This window comes from Mesoplodon mirus, assembly GCF_964341445.2.
Source record: "Mesoplodon mirus genome assembly, chromosome: 20".
NCBI lineage: Eukaryota > Metazoa > Chordata > Mammalia > Artiodactyla > Ziphiidae > Mesoplodon > Mesoplodon mirus.
In genome coordinates, this window is record NC_138996.1 from 15,788,493 (window position 1) to 15,810,865 (window position 22,373).

The window sequence follows — 22,373 nt, forward strand, 5'->3', positions numbered from 1 at the left end:
AGCGGTTAAAAGGGAAGACAGGGAAAGTACTTATCTCATAATGTGTAGTAAAAAATTGAAAGTGCGAAATTACACTATGCTAGAACCATATCTTTGTAAAATTGAAATGCATATGGACAAGAACTGGAAAATATTTATGGAGAGATGTTGGTTGCTTTCTGTATCTGTTATATTGTAAAATTGTTATTGTAATAAAAGTCTGATGGGGTAAATAAAAAACAAAAACAAAAAAAGCTGACTGGTAGCTGTGCACAATTTTAGTTCCATGGTCAGTTAAGCCTTCACAGAAATATAAAAAGTTGAGTCTAAATTACAGGAGACAGTCTGAGACCTGCTATTCTTGATATTTCCAGATATTCAAATTCTAATGTAGAATTCACAGGAATATTTTCCACAATGGACATACCCAGAAGCAAACATTTTCTTTTAAAGGGATCATCACAACCCTCTGAATTGTTTGTTTATGGTTCAGGAATCTTTACTGGCCTGTTGGATTGGCAGAAGTCTCCTCTAAGGACCTCAAAATTCATCCCTGCTGGCACTGCTGATTTGACCAGATTATGTTTCAACCAGTCATTGGCTGAGCCTCATATAGACCTGTTTTCACAGTTAACTGTCAGCACTGGGCTCTTCCCAATTAATATCAGACTAATGCCACTTCCAGCAGCTTGGCAACCTGCCCCTTGAGTTTACCATCTGTCACTGCTGCTGTTTTTAACTGATAAACCCCTATCTCAGGCTTAAGCCAATAAGAAGTGTATTTCTTGCCCATGTCATTCTAAACAGGTGTTGTAATTGGCAGGCAGCATCTCCTAGACAGTGATGCTTCATAGATCGACAACATGTCGTTTCCAAGTTGGTTGTCCTTGCTGGAAGAGGTAAGAGAATGAAGGATCCATGGCGGAGGTTTTTATGGGTCAAGCCTAGAAGTGGTGCACCTCCCCTCCACTCATATACCATTGACCCCAACTTAATCACATGGCCAGATCTAACTGCAAGAGATACTGGGAAGTAGTCTGTCTTTGAGCCCAAGAAGAGGAGAAATTGGGTTTGATGAATAGCTAGTTTCTGACACACATACAACTGTACAACTATTTTCAAAGTATTTAAATTTTTAAAATTACTTTTCCCTTTGTTGCATTATTCGTGATTTCTCACATGTGAATTTTAAAAATTATTCCAATTTGTCTCTGAAACATCTATTATAATTATAATTTTGCTGTACATTTTTTCAAGCTATATATATACATATATATATATAGTACACATATATACATATAAAATATGTGTGTGTATGCGTAATTCAAGGTTACATAGGCCAGATCCAGAACTTGAGACCAGGATTTATAACTTTGAGTCCACTGAGTGGTTTCATTTTATTATACTTCAATATCAAATATATAGAGAAGATGACAAAAAGGTCTATGAGTCAATACTCTTGATTAATATCATCTCTACTTTAAACTCCAGTACTGAGTAGTAAATATCTAGATAACTATCTTACGTTTTAGAGCCACTAGGGCATCAAATATTGGGATCTTTTTGTAATTTCCTTTGCTACTTCTTCCATTCTTTTTCTTTTAGTATTAAATATTTCTTTATCAGTTTGACTCAGGGATTTATCATAATCACTCTGGCAATTGAGGAGTTAGAACGAGGCATAGATAGGTAAATAGATATGGTGGAAGGCTGAGCTTTCTAAAAATTACAAAGATACAGAGACCAAACTCACATCATTTGCCTTCCCCCTTTCCCCATATCCAATAAAGGGTATCTAATGGGAGAACAGCAGAAAAAAACAATGCTCCCTTTAAAGTACAAAAACTGATATGGTGCTTGAATCAGAAATCTGACTGCAAAAGCAGCAAGAGGAGTGCGCTGATCTAGGTGGGTATGACAAGCTTTGAACAATGATGATGACACCAGTGTCTCTGTGTCACTGCCCAGGCCAGACAGCTGCTTCTCATTATCACTGCCAAGTAGGATTCCAGGAGAGAGTAGAAAATTGTGCATAAAGAAATAAACTAAAATTCAAATAAACTCAGAGACGAATTAGCTAGTTAGTGAAAAACACTAAAAAGCCAGAACCATCTGGTATAGGAAAATCTACCCTAAAAGGGACTGTCAACATTACAAATAGCAAAAGAACAGATAGTCTTCCCAGGGTAGAATGAGGGGAGGTGTTTTATTGTGGTCTGATAAGGTGAGTAATATGGAAGGATTGTTTCCATGCAGCTGCTGCCCATTAGATGAAGGTGGTGAGAGACTCCACTGAGAGCCTTTCAGACAAAGTTATGTGAAAGTATGCACACACCAGAAACTATTGAAGATATTAGATTGATCATGCTCCAAGTTCTATTGTGGCTAGAATGTTTTCTGGGCAAAGGGAAAAAGGCCAGGTTTGCATTGTCCATATGTCTTAAACACTTAATAAAAAATTATATTATATTAATTCCTTTATATCCTCTGTTATTTGTCCAAGAGACAAAATATGATTCAGATTGTCTTCACAAGACTCTACTGATTGAAAAAGACATTTCTTGGCTTTCTTTTTCTCTTTCAATTCCTTAATTTTGTTTTGTTTTTTTGTTTTTTTGAATTTCAACTTTAAACTCATCAAAGGTAGAACCAACATTTATTGATGGTTTACTGCTTCCCAGACCTTGTCTCAATACTTTATCTCTTGTAATCCTCCGTACAACCCTCTAAAGGAAATAACTGTAAAAATCACATTTCACAAATGAGGAAACTGCTTTGCTTAAGGATACAGTAAATGGCAGAACCAGAAAATTTATTGTATTTCTTAGTGCAAAGGTCATGCTCTTTTCCTAGAAGAGATGTAAGGATCCCTGACACTGGGTTTGAGCTTGACTGATATTTCAGTTTTTTCTCTTACAGTTAACATAGCAGCTTCTTCAATTTTCCTCTACTTTCTGCTCTTGGAGGCAACACTGGAGCCTCGGTCACTGTGTTTCTTGTAATCTTGGGCAAGTCACTTCACTTTGTCCAATAGTAAAATGATGAGATTGGACTAGAGGAAATCACAGATCTCAACCAGCTTTGACAAATCTCCAGTCCAAGGACCAGGATGTGCCAGCCTTTCAGCCACACTCCTTAATGTGATACCTATGAAGAATCTAGGAGCATTTTCCATTGCCAGGTAATGGCTCCCCTCACTTCTCCCCTCTTTGTAGGTAGCTCCTTTTTTAAAGGTAAAAGTGGGGAAACTTCTCTGTTTGGCATCCACACTCAGAAAGCCTGGTGTGATGGTGAACATCAGTTTCCCATTCATCAAGGTGCATTCAAGCCATCAGTCATTTCACCCATCTGCAATCATCAGGAAAATACCTAAGTCACAGTTGGAAGACTCATGCACTTTTCCGGAAAGTAGAAAGTGTTCGCCTCTTTTCTAGACTGGCAGCTGGCTAAAAGTGCTTACTCAAAAGACTTGCTGAGAGGGATGATGTCTAACCATTATGGGAAATTGGCTGCATATGTAAATTTACACCTCTCTTTATCCTTACTGACTTAGTGTTTTTGTGATACTTGTATCATCACAGGAGCAAATGATAGGAAAGCATGGCAATGTCACTAACACATGGAAGCAATTCACAAAAACAAAATAAAACAAGAACAGGGGCTTCCCTGGTGGCGCAGTGGTTGAGGGTCCGCCTGCTGATGCAGGGGACGCAGGTTCGTGCGCCGGTCTGGGAGGATCCCACATGCCGCGGAGCAGCTGGGCCCATGGGCCATGGCCGCTGAGCCTGCGCGTCCGGAGCCTGTGCTCCACAATGGGAGAGGCCACAGCAGTGAGAGGCCCGCGTACCGCAAAACAAAACAAAACAAAAAAAAAACCAACAAAAAAACAAGAACAGACCTCTTTCTCCACTGTGCTTGTGAACTTTTTTGGGCAGATGAAGCATAACTTTCCTTTAGTATAAAATCCCTTTAAACCTCACACGAAGTGATCTATTTGCTCAGTTATTTACTCAATATCATTAAATATCTGTTTAACCCATCTAAGGAGCAAGTTACTTCTCCCATGAAACATTTTCTTACCTATAAAGTGGCCAAAAATAATATGAGCTTATAGAGTTATTACTTGAAGTCATTAAGAAAATGCATGACAGTGCCTCCCTTCTCTGTGAAAAGTACTCGTCAGTCATTGTATAGAGTAAAAAAAAATGATTTTGTAAGGAAATGGATCAAGTCCTCAAGAAGTTGCAGTGTGCTGAGAAAAATAAGGTATGTTCATAAATCCCCCAAAGTTACAGAAGAAAGTGGTATGTATGAAAGAAAAATATAGAAAAAAATGCCACAGGAGTTTGGAGAAGAGAGGCTACTTCTAGGATTATAAGACACAATATTTTGCACAAGGCACTTGAACTCCGCTTTTAAGGATGGATAGGATTTGGACATAAACAAATGGAGAAGAGAGAATAGAGTTACTTCCTGAAGGTGCAGCATGAGAATAGAACTAAGAAATAGATGTCATAAGAGAATAACCCATGGTTCGGTTTGGTTGGAGTACGTGGTTTATGGAGGGGGCAATGGTAAATAAGGTTGGAAATGTAAGTATGACTAGATTGAAAATGGGTTTCAGTGCTTTTACTCTGGAGGCCAAGATTGGGGGTGATAGTGAGAATAGAGAGGTTAGGAGGTGGAGTGGATGTGTGATAGAGGACAGAAAGTTCAGGGAGGGACATATTGGATTTGAGATGTGCCAAGAGCCTTCTTGTTGGGTCGCTAGGGAGAACTGAGAACTGGGACACTGGAGGAGAGGTACATGGTGTGGTACCTTGGCTGTACCTTTACAGCAAGCAACTTCCAGTATAATTCAGTAGACTAGAACCGCCTCGTAAGACTTCGGTAAACACAGAGCCTCAGCAATTCCATCACTTATCTCAATCCCTAGCCACTGAAGGGAGTAGAGGTGACATAAGGAGTGAGAGTGAGTTTATTCAAATTTTACAATAAAATTTGAAAAAGATCTACTGGAGGTGTTGAGGCCCAAGAAGTGCCACACTGCATACATTTTGGATGCAATTTATAGTGTATTCATGACGGTCTGGGGTGAAGGAACCTTAATAAGCCCTCAAAACAATTAACTGAAATAAGTTATTGATAAGGACAAAAAAAAATAGAGCAAAGAATACACCTTAACTACACAAGTGCCAAGGGGAATCACAAGATAAAAAATGACAGATATGTGAAAGGCAATAAAATCCAAAGGAAAAATGAATTGCTAACAAGTTGCTTTTTTAAATATTTTAATGTGGTAAGTTGCCATTCACATGAAAGGATTTTCTGATATGAGGATCAAAAGGAAATTTCTGGCAGCAAAAATTATTGACATAGAAAATTCAAGGGAAGCAGTGAAAATCCCATTACCATGTCAGGGAGCCTTATCTGTAGTTTATTTTCTGCAGCTTGATTTTGTTGATGGAGACTGGTTACAAAGATTAGGAGCCATAAAGATAAGAAAAGTTGATAGACAGAAAAGGTAACTTGAAAACTGCATAGGATACAGCCAACATGGCAGAATAATATCTTAACACCCTATAACTCTGAAAATATCAAATAAAAGACTCCCTGCCATAAAACCTCAGGAAAATAACTCTGTACAGTAATATAGGGAGAATATTTATTGGAAGGACCAATTTTCTTCATGGGCTTTGGGCCCAGTTAGTAATATAATACGTATCAGAAATCTCTGCCGTGATTTCTCATAATTTTGTGTCTAACAGGAGGACTTTCTGTAAAATATAAGGGCTTAGGCAATACACTTAGAGTGAATTCTCCAGAAAGTGAGAAAATAAAGTCAACATGACTTGTTTTGTCACTATTTATGGTCTGAAATCAGAAGACCTGGCTGACAACGACCTTTGAGTTGATCCTGTGAGTAAATAAATAGTGGGAACAGAGACTAGAAAGATCTGCAGAGACTTTGAAATTCAGGTTTAAAACTTTTGACTTATTTTAAAAAAGAAACAACAGGCCCCGAATAGAGTCACCTGTGCTCAGCCCCACATCAGCAAACCAAGATTTAATACCTAACCTAATTACAGTTTCTGTATCTTCCAGGCTTGACATTTTAAACCGATTGGCCTGGAATTTCCTGATCCACACTTCCTTTTGTTTTTGACTTCCTTGTCTCACTCCCCTTTTGCCTTTAAAAACCTTCCATTTTGTACAGGTCCTCAGAGTGCCTTTCTACTTGCTAGCTGGGATGCTGCCCAATTCATGAATCATTGTATAAAGTTGATTCGATCTTCAAAATTTACTCAGTTGAAATTTGTTTTTTCACAGGTTATATCCTTCTAGAAAAAAAAAAAAAAAGGTAGCTATGTGAGGTCTGGGGGGGGGAGAGTGGTAGGCAGTAATATGACCAAATCTGTATTTTATAAAGAGTTGTCTGACAGGTGTAGAATAAGCTGAAATAAGAAGATATTTGAACTAGGAAGAAAGGTTAAGAAGTTTGTTTTGTTCTGTTTTTTGGCTGCACTGTGAGGCTTGCGGGATCTTAGTTCCCCAACCAGGGATTGAACCCACGCCCTCATCAATGAAAGTGCTGAGTCCTAACCACTGGACTGCCAAGGAATTCCCAGGCTCAGAAGTTCTTATAAAGCCTGATCTAGATAGTGGCAGACAGCATGGTCCAAGAAGTGTTTCTCAAGTAGAATGATAGGGTTAGAGGAAAAAAGATCACTGTTATATCTTTTAGTGAACGTCAAAATAAAGTTTTTCGGTCTTCACCTAAGATTTTGCTCTAAATATTAAAGAATAATGTGATTGAATGTAATAGTCTAGATTGACAGTTATTTTCACGCACACTTGGAATATACTACTCTACTGCCTTCTGGACTTCATTGTTGATGAGATGTTTGCTACCAGTCTATCAATAACTTTCCTTTGCTAATTTTTATGATTTTCTCTTTATTCTTTATTTTCACTATGTGACCAAGGTATGGATTTATTTTTATTGTATTTTTATTTCTTGCTTGATTCTAGAGGTAAATTTTTGATCTAAAAATTCAGTTTTTAATCAATATTCTGGAATATTCCTAGCAATTAATTCTCAAAGGTAGCCTACCACCATTCCTTCCTTTCTCTGCTTCTGCAGTTTTTATTAAACATTAGATATTAAGCTTCTCAATCTATCTTTCAGGTCTCTTAACTTCTCAATATTTTTTTCTCTTTTACTTTCTAGACTGCATTCTGCGTAAGCATCTCAGTACCATTTCCAAATTCACTAATTAGCTCTTTTACAGATTTCAGGTTAGAATGTATCCCACCTACTGCAGTTTTAAAATTTCAAGGATTAATGTAAGTTTGATGTTCAAATTGTCTAATTGATTCTTGAAATCAATTGATCCACATGATTTTGTTTCATTTCTGTTTACATTGTTTCAAAACTTTATGTTCTTTTCAAGATGGCAGTTATGCCTTGATTTATTTCCTTAAACACAATGTACTTATTTTAAAGTTTTCATCAAACTGTTCAGTGAAGAGAATTTCATATTGAGTATTTTGATTTTTGATTGCAATGTCTTTCTTAACATTAGAATTCTTCAAGTGTTCGTAATATTGCCCTGCAGGCCTCTCTCTATCTCTCTTCTATCTCAGATACACACACACACACACACACAAACACAATCTCTTTAGAGTCTGGAGTCTCCAAAATGAATAAAAGAAAGAAGATGCATGGGAGTTACCGATTTAGGAGGACAAGTTTCTCTTACAAGGACTGACAGTTTGGTAGCAACCTTAGAAGTCTCTCATTACTGATAGTTCTGGAAAGTATGTACAACTAACATTTTATCAGCATCTTGTAGAGCATTTATCTTGTGTATTATATTTATCAAATATGTATTAAATACATATTTTTTGAACTCATTTCTTAGTAACCATGCTAAAGAAAATTGCAAAACCACACAAAATCATACCTACAAAAGGAAACTAAAGCCCTATAATTATATAGAGGTCCTCTAGAAGCATTGAAAAGTTATACCATTTCCAGAAGGAAAAAAAATAATGAAACGTTACTGCAACTCTTAATCCAGGTCCGAAACTCCCATGTACTATATTAGGAAAGTAAGAGACCAGAGCAGATGTAGTCAGGATGTGCTCATTATCATAAAGTCTGGGAATGTGAGCCCCACAGAGAAAAGGTTGACAGCAAGAGAAGAAATGAGCAGAAAGGAAGAATTAAAGAGATGCTAAAGGGTTTAACATGAGGAGGGGTTTACAAAAGACAAGCTACGTTAATTGGAAATATAGAAGCATTAATAAAAAGTGAGACTGACTGAATGCCCATAGAAGATATTAACCCAAGGTCTGGAGAGATTTAGGAAAAGAGGAGACATCATAATAAGAACTATAATATGTTATATTTGTACAGCAAATTACTTTTTATGAAACATTTCTACAGACTTTATCTTATGTGAACTTTACAACCACCCTATGAAGTAGAATAATTATTATTTAGGTTCACTGGTAGTAACATATATTGAGCAGCTTCTTTGTGCTAAGAAATTTCACCTGTTTATACAGTTTAATTGGAGTCAGAGAACCTGGATTCAAATATCAGCTCTTCTACTTATAAGCTAGGCGACCTTGGGCAAGTTATTTAATATCTCTATTCTTCCATACCCATTTTTTCAGATTACACATATATGTGTTAATATATGATATTTGTTTTTCTCTTTCTGACTTACTTCACTCTGTCTGACAGTCTCTAGGTCCATCCATGTCTCTGCAAATGATCCAATTTCATTCTTTTTTATGGCTGAGTAATATTCCATTGTATATATATGTACCACATCTTCTTTATCCATTCCTCTGTTGATGGACATTTAGGTTGCTTCCATGTCCTGGCTATCATAAATAGTGCTGCAATGCAGACAGACAGAACAAACGTATGGATACCAAGGGGGCAAAGGGAGGGGTGGGATGAATTGAGAGATTGGGATTGACATATATACATTATTGATACTATGTATAAGATAAGTAACTAATGAGAACCTACCATATAGCACAGGGAACTCTACTCAATGCTCTGTGGTGACCTAAATGAGAAGGAAATCCAAAAAAGAGGGGATATATGTATATGTATAGCTGATCCACTTTGCTGTACAGTAGAAACTAACACAATATTGTAGAGCAACTATACTCCAATTAAAAAATATGTATCTCTAGTCTTCCTTACATATAAGATGGATCTAATAAAAGTTCTTATTGAAAGGGTTGCTGTGAGGCCTCAATGACTTAAGATATTTAAAGTACTTACAACAGGGAATTCCCTGGTGGTTCTGTGGTTGGAACTCTGTGCTTTCACTGCTGAGGGCCCGGGTTCAATTCCTGATTGGGGAACGATGATCCCACAGGCTGTGCAGTGCAGCCAAAAATAAATAAATAAATAAATAAATAAAGTACTTAAAACAGAGCCTGGCACATAGCAAGGGCCTTTTAAATGTTATGTATAATCATAATGATGATAATAATCATTATTTTCTGATGAAGACATGAGGTTCTGAAAAGTCATGTTCTTGATCAAGGTCACATAATTACTCGTGTTAAAAACTCAAAGCTGGATTCTCACTCCAAATTCTATGCTTTTCTAGGAACATTGCATATTGCTTCAGTTGTAGTTTGTGACGATGTTGAGACAGGATATTAATATAAGAAATGAAGGAGTATGTGATGTATAAAAACAAGCTGGAGACATCCATTGGGAGAAGAGTCCTCAGGTAAAGTGAGTATGTCAAATGAATGTAGATAAAGAACCTTCCGAAGAGCTGTTTTAGCTTTGTGTTCTTAGTGTTTGGTACAGTATGTGACACCCCCTAGGTGAAACTGAATTACTTTTTGGCCATCTAATAACCATTCTCCATTGAAAAGTAAGACTCCAAATGGCCTTTGGGAAACCATCTCTAACCCACTCTCAGTCATGGTATTTGGGTGAGAATGACTCCTAATCACCCCCTAGCTACAGGAGTGGATGGTAATGATTTGATTCACCTCCTCAGTATCCTATTTCCCTTGTCACAGTAAATGGTCATAAATGGGCATGTAAGTCAGTCCAAGCCAAAGAAAACCAAGGAGAAATTTGCTGGAATTTGGCAGGAGGAAATTTCATTTCCTCTTGGAAATACCAGTAGGTGCACTTACACTTCTCTTAGATGGGGCCCTGTGAGGCTGTGAGGGCTGGAACTACTGCAGCCATTTTGCTATTATTAGAAGAGCATGAAAGAGAATAGAGGGGGAGGAAAAGTCTTTGGTGACATCAGCTGCTTGTTGTGTGAGCCCATGAATTGAGTCTTGTCTGAAGCCGTCTTACTTTTGGACTTTTCAGTTATACAGCTCCCACATTTTTTTTTTAAAGGTATGTGTTACTTTTGTTTTGGTCACTGGTAACACAAAAAGCCCTGATACAGTAAATGTTTAATAAATATTGTTATGGAAAAATTTGCAGTTTATTTTACGTAAAATGGGTGCATAACACTAATATGTAAAAATATATTAAAAACAGTTTAGAAAAGGCAACAACCTGACGGAAAAGCAAGTAGAGCGTAGACAGTTCACTGAAAAAGAAATAGAAATAGCTCTTAGCCATATTTAAAGAAAAGGCTTAAACTGGCTCAGTTTCAAAGATATACAAATTAAAACTACATTGAGATACAGTATCTCACCCATTAGATTGACTAAAATCCAAATGTTTAACAATGCATTTGATGAGGTTCTGGCTTAATAGGCACTTTACTGCATTTCTGCTTGGAATACAAATTGTCATAACACCCATGGAGTATTTGTTGGCAATATCCAGCAAATTTACATATGAATTTTCCTTTGTCTGAGTAATCTAGGCCAAAGCTATACAGGCAAAAATTTTTTTAATTAAAAAAAAAAAAAAGGCTATTTCTTGTGCTGGTTGAATTTAAACAATAATACATCTACCCAATAGAGTACTCTGCAGCTGGAGAAAAGGATGAGGAATACCTGTATATCTTAATATATCCAATATATCAATATTAAGTGAAAAGGCAAGGTAGGGAAAAATGTATATAGTAGGCAAGCAATTGATTAAGAAGGAGGTTATATGAATACATATATTGATATTTGTTTATTTGTTTTAAATGGAGGCTAAAGTCTATACTTTTTAAAAATGGTCACCTAAGGAGGAGGAAGTAGGGTGGGGACAGATATCAAAGCTAGACTTTTTGATATACCCTTGATTGAGGATCCATTAAATATTTTACATAATTATAAATCAAAATTAAGTTTAAAAGGCAGCTCCTAAAAACCAAAAGTGAGATAAAATAGTTCTTTTGGCGGCATAAAGTAACTTTTTCAAGTTACTTTAAAACACAGTCATTTGACTGTACATCCTAGGGACAAAAACAAAACACAAACTTTGTCATCAAAGGATCCAAAATCTAGGTGATGTTAGTATAATTAAAATAAGAAATTAAGACTTCCACTTCTGGAAAGATGGAGTAGATGTTCATTTCCCTATTCCTCCCACTAAGTACAGCTAAAATCCCTGAACATTATATATATACAAGCATAAGAAGACTCTGAAAGGTGAAGAGAAGAAGGCAGATTGGCCATGGACCTCAGGATCTAAGGAACAACGTAGCAGTGAGTTCCCTGCGTTTTCTTTTTGCCTCAAGTATCCTGGACTGAATGCCAGAAATGCTAGCAAGCATAGACATGAAAGCAGCAAGAAAAGCCTAGTCCCTCTAGCCAAGGGCTCAGCAAAGGGGCAGCCTTGTAAGACAGACAACTCGCAGAAACCTCTACTCAAGTCAAACGTCAACCCACCCCCATCAGCCAAGGCTGAGTGCAGAGCCTAGACACCCAACCTTGCCTGACTGCTTGTTGCAAGTCACCCCTCATGCTGCCCCTGACAAGGGTGGTAAAAGAGTTGGACAACCAGGGAGCTGAGACTTTACCATTAGCAGTAACAAGGACTCTCCCTGCCATGTTGTCAGTGGAGGTCACTTAAGGAGTAGTAACTGGGCATTTCTATCCCCATGATGATGTCAATGGAGGTCAAGTGGAGAATGTGAACTTCAACCCCACTGGGCACTAAGCAGGTGGCATCCACATTCTCTTCCTGGTGTGGTTTCAGAGGAGGCCTGCTAAAACAGAAGATTCAAATAAGAACCAGAGTATCATAACATAACGTCCAACAGGTCTAGGATTCAAGCAAAACTCATTCACCTTACCAAGAACCAGGAAAGTCTCAACTTGAATGAGAAAAGACAATCAGTAGATACCAACACCAAGATGACCTAGATGTTATAATTATCTGACAAAGAGTTTTAAAGCAACTATGATAAAAATGCTTTAACGAGCATTTATGAACATATTTGGGGAAAAAGTTCAGCAAAAAGTTGAATATAGAAAGGAAAACCAAAGCTGAAATTAAAAAACTCAGTTGATGGGCTCAAAAGCAAAATGGAGAAGACAGAGAAATGTTTCAGCAAACTTGAAGATAGAAAAATAGAAATTACCAAATCTGAATAACAGAGAGAAAATAGACTGGGGAAAAAGAAAGAACACAGCCAAAGGGACCTGTAGGACTATAACAAATATGTAACATTCATGTCCGAGAAAGAGTGGGACTAAAATAAATAATAATGACTAAAAATTTCCCAAATTTGGCAAGAGACATAAACATACATATTCAAGAAGCTGAGAAAACCCCATACAGGATGAACCCAAAGAAATACATACCAAAACAAATCATAATCGAACTTCTGAGCACTAAAGACAAAGAAAACTTTTGAAAGCAGCCAAAGAAAAATGACACCTCACCTGTAGGAGAAAAACAGTTCATTTGACAATTCAAATAAGATTTCTTATCAGAAAACATGGAGGCAGAAGGAAGTGGCACAATATTTTTCAAGTGATGAGAGAAAAGAACTGTCACCCCAGAATTCTATAGCCAGTGAAAACAACCTTGAGGAATAAAGGGGAAATCAAGACACTCTCAAGAGAAGGAAAGCTAACAGAATTTGTTGTCAGAAGATCTACCCTCAAATAATGGCTTAAGGAAGTTCTGTAAACAGAAGGGAAATGAAAAAAGAAGAAAACATGGAACATCAGGAAGGAAAGAAGAACAAGAGAGTAAAACTATGAATTAGAATAATTTGCTTTCCTTTAGTTAGTCTTTAGTCTTCTAAATTATATTTCATGATTGTGGCAAAATTAGAACAATTTCTGATATGGTTATCAATGTATGCAGGGGAAACTTTTTAGATAATTAATTATATTATAAATGGGAGAGGGTAAAGAGAGGTAAGATTTCATTCACGCTGGCAAAATGTTTGTGGTAGACTGTGACAGGGTGCATATAAAATGTAATACCTAGTCTTCACTAAAATGGTTATACAATGGGATATACTTAGAAACACTATAGATAAATCAAAATGGAAAAGAAAATGTTCAATTAACCTACATGAATGCCGGAAAAAATCAATTAAAACTGAAACAAAAAGATGAAACAAACAGAAAATAACAACCAAAATGACAGACACAATCTCTCACCTATCAGTGATATGTCAAAGACATTATGCTGAGTGAAAAAAAAAATGCCTTTCTCCAAAAGTTGCATACTGTATAATTCCATTTATATAACATTTTCAAAATGAAAAATTATACTGATGGACAAGAAATGAGCAGTTGCCAGGGGTTCAGGATGGGGGGTGGGGTGGGTGAGTGTAACTACAAAAGGGTAACATGAAGGAGATCATTGTGGTGATAGAACAGTTATGTAACTTGGCTGGGTGGTGGTTTCATGAGTCTACAGATGTCATAAAACAGCATAGAACTGTAAACACACATTGTACCAATGTCAATTTCCTATAGTTTTGTAAGATATAACCACTGGGGGAAACTGGATGAAGGGTACAGGTGACTGCCCTGCACTATCTTTGCAAATTCCTGTGAATGTATAATTATTTCCAAATCACATGTTAAAAAATTGTTATTCAAGAACAATGTTTTGAAAGTTATGAAATAAATATGCACCTAGTGCTGTCGTAATGAGGAAACACAGGGCCTAATTCAATGTAAACAAATCAGGACAACCTGGCAGAAGAGGCAACATTTGCACTGAAACTTGCAGGACAAATGTTTGTCAAGCAAAGCGAAAAGCTGCCTGGAGCATTTCAGGGTTATGGAATTGTATGTGCCCCAAAGAGGAAAACATCCGGAGGAGGGCGCGCAGCTCATTATGAACAGGCTATGCGGTCCCGTGGGAGAGCGGCAGTTCTAATGAATGAACATTGACACCTCCACAGACATTCCATGGACACAAGTTTATTTGCCCATGTATATGCTGACTTATGTCTTTCCTCCCCAATACAGACTGTATCACTATGATTTCATGAGAAAATATTGAGAAGCAAGACACATTTTTCTTTTTTTACATCTCATGCCACTGACCTTCAATTAATTATCCTTTTTTATCATGGATGCATGCTCAAAATTTTAATAGAAGAAAGATGAGAGAAGAAGCCAGGTAGATGCTGAGGAAAGGTGGAAGTGGATTTTAAACATTTATTAAATAATGAGTGAAGTTACCATTAAAAAAAGTACAATGACTACCAAAAACCATTGATCCTGTGGGATAGAAAATAGCTACAGTGTCCATCGGGGGCTGGATGTACACAAACGCAGGATCTTGGGCCTTGTAAGAGGTTCCATTCAGGGAGACAATACGCTACCATCAGAAAATCAATACAAATGCTAACTTTTTCTTCTAGTTCCAAGTTACATTCGAATGATTGGAAGGATTGACCTGCATCTGTAGGAAAAAGAATGAAGCTATTGTTCGTCAGTATGGGTCAAATATTTCATTAATTCATTCACCCTTTCCTTTATCCAATATTTACTGAGTATTCATGGTGTGTCAGGCATTCTTCTAAACACAGGGGCTTTCAAAACTTAAAAGCAAGGAAAGAAATTTGCCACATATGAGTTTCAGAACTTATACATCTAAAAAATATGGAAACATGATTATGACATTCAACAAACTGGGGAAAATGTTGGCCCCAAGTAGGAAAGACAAATAGTTACTATCCTTAAAATACAAAGAGCTCATATGATTTTGCAATTGAAAAACTGGTATAAAACTTTTTAAAATAGTTCAGCGAAGACTTATAAACTGTTAATAAATATTGGAAGTGATGCTCATTCTCACTATTAAACAAAATACTTTCCACTGTTACAGGAAATAAAATATATACTGTCTGTCATACAGAGTGAAGTAAGTCAGAAAGAGAATAACAAATACCATATGCTAACGTAAATATATGGAATCCAAAAAAAAAAAAAATGGTGTTGATGAACCTAGTGGCAGGGCAGGAATAAAGTCGCAGACGTAGAGAACGAACTTGAGGACATGGGTGGCAGGGGAGGGGAACCTGGGACGAAGTGAGAGAGTGTCATGGACATATATACACTACCAAATGTAAAATAGATAGGTAGTGGGAAGCAGCCGCGTAGCACAGGGAGATCAGCTCGGTGCTTTGTGACCACCTAGAGTGGTGGGATAGGGAGGGTGGGAGGGAGGCTCAAGAAAGAAAGGATATGGGGATATATGTATACATATAGCTGATTCACTTTGTTGTACAGCAGAAACTAACACAACATTGTAAAGCAATTATACACCAGTAAAGATAAAACAAATACACTGTTGCCAAGGGTGAATAGATATATGCACAAATAAGTTCAAATTTTTGAAAAGTCTTTTCTCAACATGAGTTAAGAGTCTAAAAATATTCAATAACTTTGCACTATAAATGGTACTCTAAGGATTTTTCATGAAGAAATAATAAAAGGCAGACAAAGAATTATATATGTGGATATTCATTTAGATATTAGAATAATTTTAAAGCAACCTAAATTCTAATGAGGCAGTGATAAAATAAAGAGCACCAAATTCACAAATTGTACTATTAAGTAGACACTGAAAATAGTATTTCGAAGACTGACATGGTAAAATACATAATCTATAAATATCAAATAAAATGTCAGGATACATATGTATGATTGTTTTGTAAAATACTGTTAAGTATATTTTTATTTTCCTTTTTATACTTTCCTGTATTTTCTAAATTTTCTAAAATAAACATATTTTACGTTTGTAATTGGTAAATCAACTATAATTTTAATATAATTATATGATAGCTCATTAAGGAATTATGTATCAAAATTAATTTTTCTAACAATGTTTCAGTAACTGAATATAATGTTTCTTCATAGAAAATTATTAATTCCTAATTATTATGTATTTATTTGCTTCTTATCTATCTTCCTTAGTAGAATGTCAGCTTCTATCTCTGTATTTGTACTACAATTCTATGTAACAGAACTTTCTGCCCCAAAGGAAATTTTCTATATCTGTACTGTCCAATACAGTAGCCACCAGACAAACACATGTAGTGACTGAATACTTGAAATGTGGCCAGTGCAACTGAAGAACTGAATTTTTAATTTTATTTAATTTTAATTAATTTAAATGTAAATTTATATAGCCAAACACTGTATTGAACAATGTAATTCTAGAGCCCAGAATAGTGCCAGGTAAAGAGTAGGTGCTAAGTAAACACTTGTATAGTGTTTGGATAGATAAGTGAAATTATTTGATGATTTGGCCTCTTTTTAAAAAAAAATTTTATGGGAATATAGTTGCTTTACAATGTTGTGTTAGTTTCTACTGTACAGCAAAGAGAATCAGCTATGCTTACACATACAGATTTGGCATCATTTGATGACATTGGGATAAGAACAGAGATAAAGTTGATATTATCCAACATATAATATTATTAATATTCCAGTTTGGAAGTTGTTGTCCCTAATATCAAAATGAAATGGGAAATGGTGGCTCTAATGATACTTACTAATAAATGCTTAATAGCACTATAGATATGAAATCATTTAATCCTCCCAATCTCAAAAAGTAAGTAAAATCATTTCCCCTCATTTTACACATAAGGAAACAGAGCACAGAGACGCAAGGTAACTTACTCAAGCACACACAACTAATGGAGCCAGGGTTCAAATCCAGATAGTCTGGGTTCATCTGTGTTCTTAGCCTCTGTAATTTAATGTTTAGATACCGTTTCTAATGACTAGGGCGGTGTTTGGTGTCAAAGCTACAGGTCTAACATTACACAGCGGACCAAGATGGATTTGGATGGATTTTCTAAGTTGGGCTTCCTGTATTCGAGCACAGTGAACATAATGCATAGCGTCTTTGGTTTGGTTTTCAATGCATCTACACAAACTCTTGAAATTCATCCAACAAACATGTACTACATGAAACTAAGTGCCAGATATTATGCTAGGTTCTGGAGCTACAAATATAAAGAAGCTATGTTGTCTTCCCTCCAGGAGTTCTTACACTAGTAAAGAAAGGTTCGTAAAAAGAGATTACAAAATGTGATAAGTACAAAAATGAAAATATAAAAATAGCATTCTGGGAGCCCAGGGGAGAGAGAGAACACTTGGAAAGAATTGATATTGAGGGCTGGGGGTCCCAATTTCCACTCTACTTTCTGCTTTGCAAATTCACCCTGACCCTCATTCATGCTGTAAGACACCCAGGGTTATGGTCAGAGCTTGTAGATTTGGGTTTGACGCACATCTGCCATTTACTAGCTAGTGACTTCCAGGCAAGTTGTTTTTGGGTTCTATAATAGGTTCAAACATCCCTACCCTGTAGATCTTATGGATTTTCTAAAATGAAAGTCAAAATGAGATCTTGCCTGTTATAGTCCAGTACAAAATATAAAACACTAAGCCAGTGTCAGGAATTACTCTGATTTGTTAATCTATACCATCTAAAGGGGGTAGAAAGGCAAGGCTTTTATCCTAAAAACTCTTGGGTGACTAAATGGCAAACCCGTGCATGAATAATGAATGGAGTAGGCTCCCTGGAAGGTGTCTAGACTTCAGGGGAGTATCTGATCTAGCATCCCAAAGGATCTCATTTGCAAAATATACTGTCAGTGACTGGGTTGGCATAAACGGGGTTGCATTACAGAAGTCTGGTTGGAAGATGAAAGATAAAGGACAGCAAATGGAGGGTGCAAGGTGGTGTCTGGCAGGCATCGCAGGTTATCAGTGTAGATCTACATTTCATATTAGTGGATCACAAGAGGGAGAAAAGCAGGGGGTCTAGGAATATTTGAAAAAGAATAGAAATCTGTGAGCTGTGACTTGAAGTTCATCAATTTGGCATTAAAAAAAATCACATTTGTGAAACACCATACAGCTGTAAAATATACTTGCAAAAAGATTTTCCCTTTATCCTAAAAAAGAAAAGAATAAATAAAACCCTAACACTGGACAGTTTGCGTGAAGCGCTATCACCCAGATTTTGTAAGTAAAGAAAGGAAAAAACCTAGAAAGCTTAAGTTATTTGCTCAAGGCCTCACATTATAACCAATAAATAAGAAAGAATTTCTGACCTGAAGACCAGTCATTTCCACCACACCGTGGAAAATAGGCATAATAAAAAGAAATGAAGTTGGCCAAGTTGGTTAATAACTGATCTCACTGGAGAATAAAGTGAAATTGCAATTTAACAGGAGAATCAGGCCTGGATAAGCTGTGTTGCCAACACTGTGGACATCTTAGACCTATATATGACCCTTTTAATTGGGATTAATATTTGAAATCTACTCAAGATTTTCAGTGAGTTAAACAGGGAAATAAACACAGGAGAAGAGCTTTACCTCTTTAACCTTCAACCAGATCCAAGGATGTTGGGCAAAGAAGTTATTGCTTGGCCTTTCCCCAGGCAAACTCACTTCCCTGGAGGCCTGTCTGCAATGGCCAGAGGCTGTCTTCTTTGTAGCCAGAACTCTGAGAATTTGCCTTAAAACAGAAGTTCCTCGGGCTGCCCTGGGGAACCTGGCATCTCTTGAAATCCTCTTATGAAAGACAGCTTTTGCCTAAAGCCCTAAGTAACTCATAAAAGGCAAGGGAAGATAGTGGCAATTATCCAAGGGATTTCAGCAAGAGAAATGAATTTCAGGCAAAAATCTCTTAGAGCAGTGCTTCTCAATTCTTATTGTGCAGGGATCTTGTTAAAATACAGACTTTAACGAGGGATCTTGTTAAAATGCAGATTCTAGTCGGTTAGGCTTGGGGTGGGGATGGAGCTTCTGCGTTTCTTACAAGGTCTCAGGTGATGCTGATGCCGGTCTGTGGACCACACGTTCAGTAGCGAGCTTTTAGAGCATCCGCTTCCTGACAGAATTTGCCCCAATTCTCCACTTGCTATCTTTGCAGCAGAGGATCTCAGAATTTAGGTCACATTAGAATTACCCGAGGAACTTGGAAAAAATGCAACGTTTGATTTGGTAGGCCTGGTGGGCTCTAGGAGTCTGCTTTTCTAACAAATACCTCAGCTGTCCCATTTTCTAAGAAATGTTGCTTTAGGGGAAGTACAGTGGTGACCCAAGGTACCCAGAAACGCTCCAGAAATGCTCAATAAGGCCAGTACACAGCCTATGGGACCAGTAAGTCTTAGCTAGTGAGAGATTTCTTTAATTGGGGAACAATATAAGATTCAATTAAAGAAGTTCAGCTCATAATTCAGCAAAATAAAATAAGGTTATGAGGGGTCTCACATGGGCTTCTGCATTGCTGGGCAGAGAAAAGGAGTCTCAAATCTCCTCTGATTTCACCCCTGCTAATTTCATGCTGAAGGACCTGCTATGTGACCCAAGTAGGAGCAAGCAGAGAATGACAGTAACTGACACCCGAAACTCCAGGAAGAGGGCATGTCTAAGAGCCCCTAGAGATCCAAACACCCCAGTAAGAAGTAAGAGGACCCATGTAGCTCCACAGCCAAAATTGAGTCATATTTTTTGCTTTCAGAAACTGTTTCTATGGAAATTCACTAAAAAGATCTCTTGGTCTCTGCAAGCAGAGATCATTTTGAGAGATGTGTGGGTTTTTTTGTGTTTTGTTTTTTTGTGAATGTAAAGTAGCAATATGAACATGAGTAAAATGGATGCATGGTGTAAACAGAGTTGTGCTCCTCTGTGATCTCCTACTTAGACAACCCCTTGGGGAGAAAGAGATGACATAGTTTCAGATGGCCATCCTGAACTACAAGAGGACACAAGGTGATGGAGAAAAACAAGGTGAGGCTGAAAGGGCAGTGAATCAGAACCCAAAAGATTAGTTGCTGCAGTACTGGCTCAACCACCGAGTGGCTGTGAGGTCTTGTACCATCACTGGGCCTCACTGGATCTTGTGTTCATCATATAACGAGAATGGCATTAAACTAGATTGAAAATAAAGTCCTGTCTATCTTGGGAAGTCTGTGTTTTCATGACTGCAGCCACTGTTTCCTTCTCACCTGTGCTATGAGGGACTGGAGGAGAACTCTTATGAACACTCACTAAAGAATGCATAACATAGTTTGTGCATATGACGGGGGTGTATATGACTTAATTAGGTACTTTCCTAATTTCATGATGGCAGAGCTCTATAGTGTGAAATGCCATATACTCAAGAACTGTGCCTTTTGTTTTCCATTCTTTCTGATCCAGTCATTGCCACAGATTGCATCCCTGATTCCCTAAACTGTTGAAGTCTCAGATCTAAAATAAATTGATGAAGCTTGGCTCCTTTTACAATGACTTCTCCATTAATCTATCATAAACTTTTTTGGCTTGTTTATTTGGAATATACAGATAATAAAAAAAAACCTTTTATTAGCAGAATGATAACTGCTGATATCTTTCAATTCTGGAGCTTGGGAGTTAGACTACAGAATAGATTTGGACCCCTTTGGAGATACATTTATCTATCTATCTATATATATATCTATATCTATATCTATATATATAGATATCTGAAGCTTAAATATATATATATATAAATATATAATATATATAAGCTTAAATATATATATAAATATATATATATATATATCTGAAGCTTAAACCTCATCTCCTTTGTGTGTGTCCCTCAAATTATAACTAATTATTCCTCCCTCTTTGATCTTATAAACCATTGCTCTTTCCTCATTTATCCTTTAGCATTTCTAGGTGTAAGTGAGCAAACTTAGCTAATATATAATCTAAGTTTATACCAAACACTGAAATAATTGGGTAGATTAAAATGTGTACTAAAACCGTGCAGAGAACTTGGTAAGGATCTCTCTGTTGGACTGAACAAGTTTCACAGAAAAATGAAAGTCTTAGTCTGAAAAACCTTAGGTCCCTGAGAAAGGATCTGGGCAAGAGGAAAGGAAGAGTGTTTTTCACACTGCAGCCCTGGGTCACGTGCATGGATGCAGAAGTCCTGTTCCAGCTCTGACATCACCAACTGAAGCCGAATCCGGCCTCTGTACCCTGACACCAAATTAAATCTCAGAGGAAGAGTTTTGGGTGAAGTAGAAAAGAATAGCTTTATTGCTTTGCCAGGCCAAGAGGGCCAAAGCAGGCCAATGCCCTCAAAATTGTGTGTCCCCCCTTGGAGAAGGTAGTGAGAAGTTTCATAGTAATGGTTCAAAGGGGGCGTGATCAGCTCATGGATGTTCTTCTGATTGGCTGGTGGTGAGATAAGTGGGAGTCAGCATCATCAACCTTCTGGTTCCAACCAGTCTGGGGTCTCCGTGCTTGTGGGCGGCACACAGTTAACTTCTCCCACCCAGCAGGGGGGTTTCAGTATCTGCAAATCAGCTCAAAGATATTGTTGTGTGTATCCCTTGAGGGGGAACCAGGACCCTGCCCCAAGGCTGCACTATTGTTTCTTTTGACTGTTCCTCCCTTGTCTCTGCATCCCCTCCCTTTCCTAATTAACAGCTGCTTGAATCTGCCCATTGGAGCTCAGGGAAGATCGTGGAGGCTGAACGAAGCTTATCTCCTGTAATCAAGAAATGGGGGATGCAGAAAGGCTTTTGTGCCCAGGAGCCCCACAGGGCCCTGCTTGGTATCACAACTCTGTGAACTTAAGGGAACTTACAAAACTCCCTGACTTCCAGTTTCCTCAACTATCAAATGGAGACAGTAATACTAAGCTCCTAGGGTGGATATGATAATTAAATGACACATATAGAATTTAACAGAGGCTGGTTCGAGGTGCTCAGTCAATATAAGCTAATGATAATGAAAATGGTGTTGAGAGTGAGTAGGGGTTGATCTACTGGAAGATGGAACAAACTGTGGAGACAAATTCTAGGGCCAAATCCAAACAAGAATAAAGCCTAACTTGGGAATTAAGGGTCGTGGGGCATTTTCTAAGGTTAACTGATTTCAAATACTTTCAATCCACCACTCTTTTGGTGCTTCACTTGTCTGAAAGCCATGAGGTTTAGTATCTGTTGTCTGATTATT

At 37.3% G+C, this 22,373-nt stretch overlaps 1 protein-coding gene across 7 annotated transcripts in view; it reads left to right on the forward strand.

Annotated features, from left to right (window-relative positions):
• Nucleotides 1-22,373, forward strand: part of FUT10 (fucosyltransferase 10) — a 259,867-nt gene that overhangs the window by 220,692 nt on the left and 16,802 nt on the right. For 5 of the 7 annotated variants that reach the window (XM_082608594.1, XM_082608595.1, XM_082608590.1 and 2 more), the window contains 2 exons: nt 9,624-9,749; nt 20,086-20,171. The gene's annotated coding sequence lies outside the window, so the exon portion shown is untranslated. Of the gene's footprint in view, nt 1-786; nt 879-9,623; nt 9,750-20,085; nt 20,172-22,373 lie in introns of all 7 variants that reach the window. The other 2 variants (XM_082608592.1, XM_082608593.1) reach the window with 2 other exon arrangements.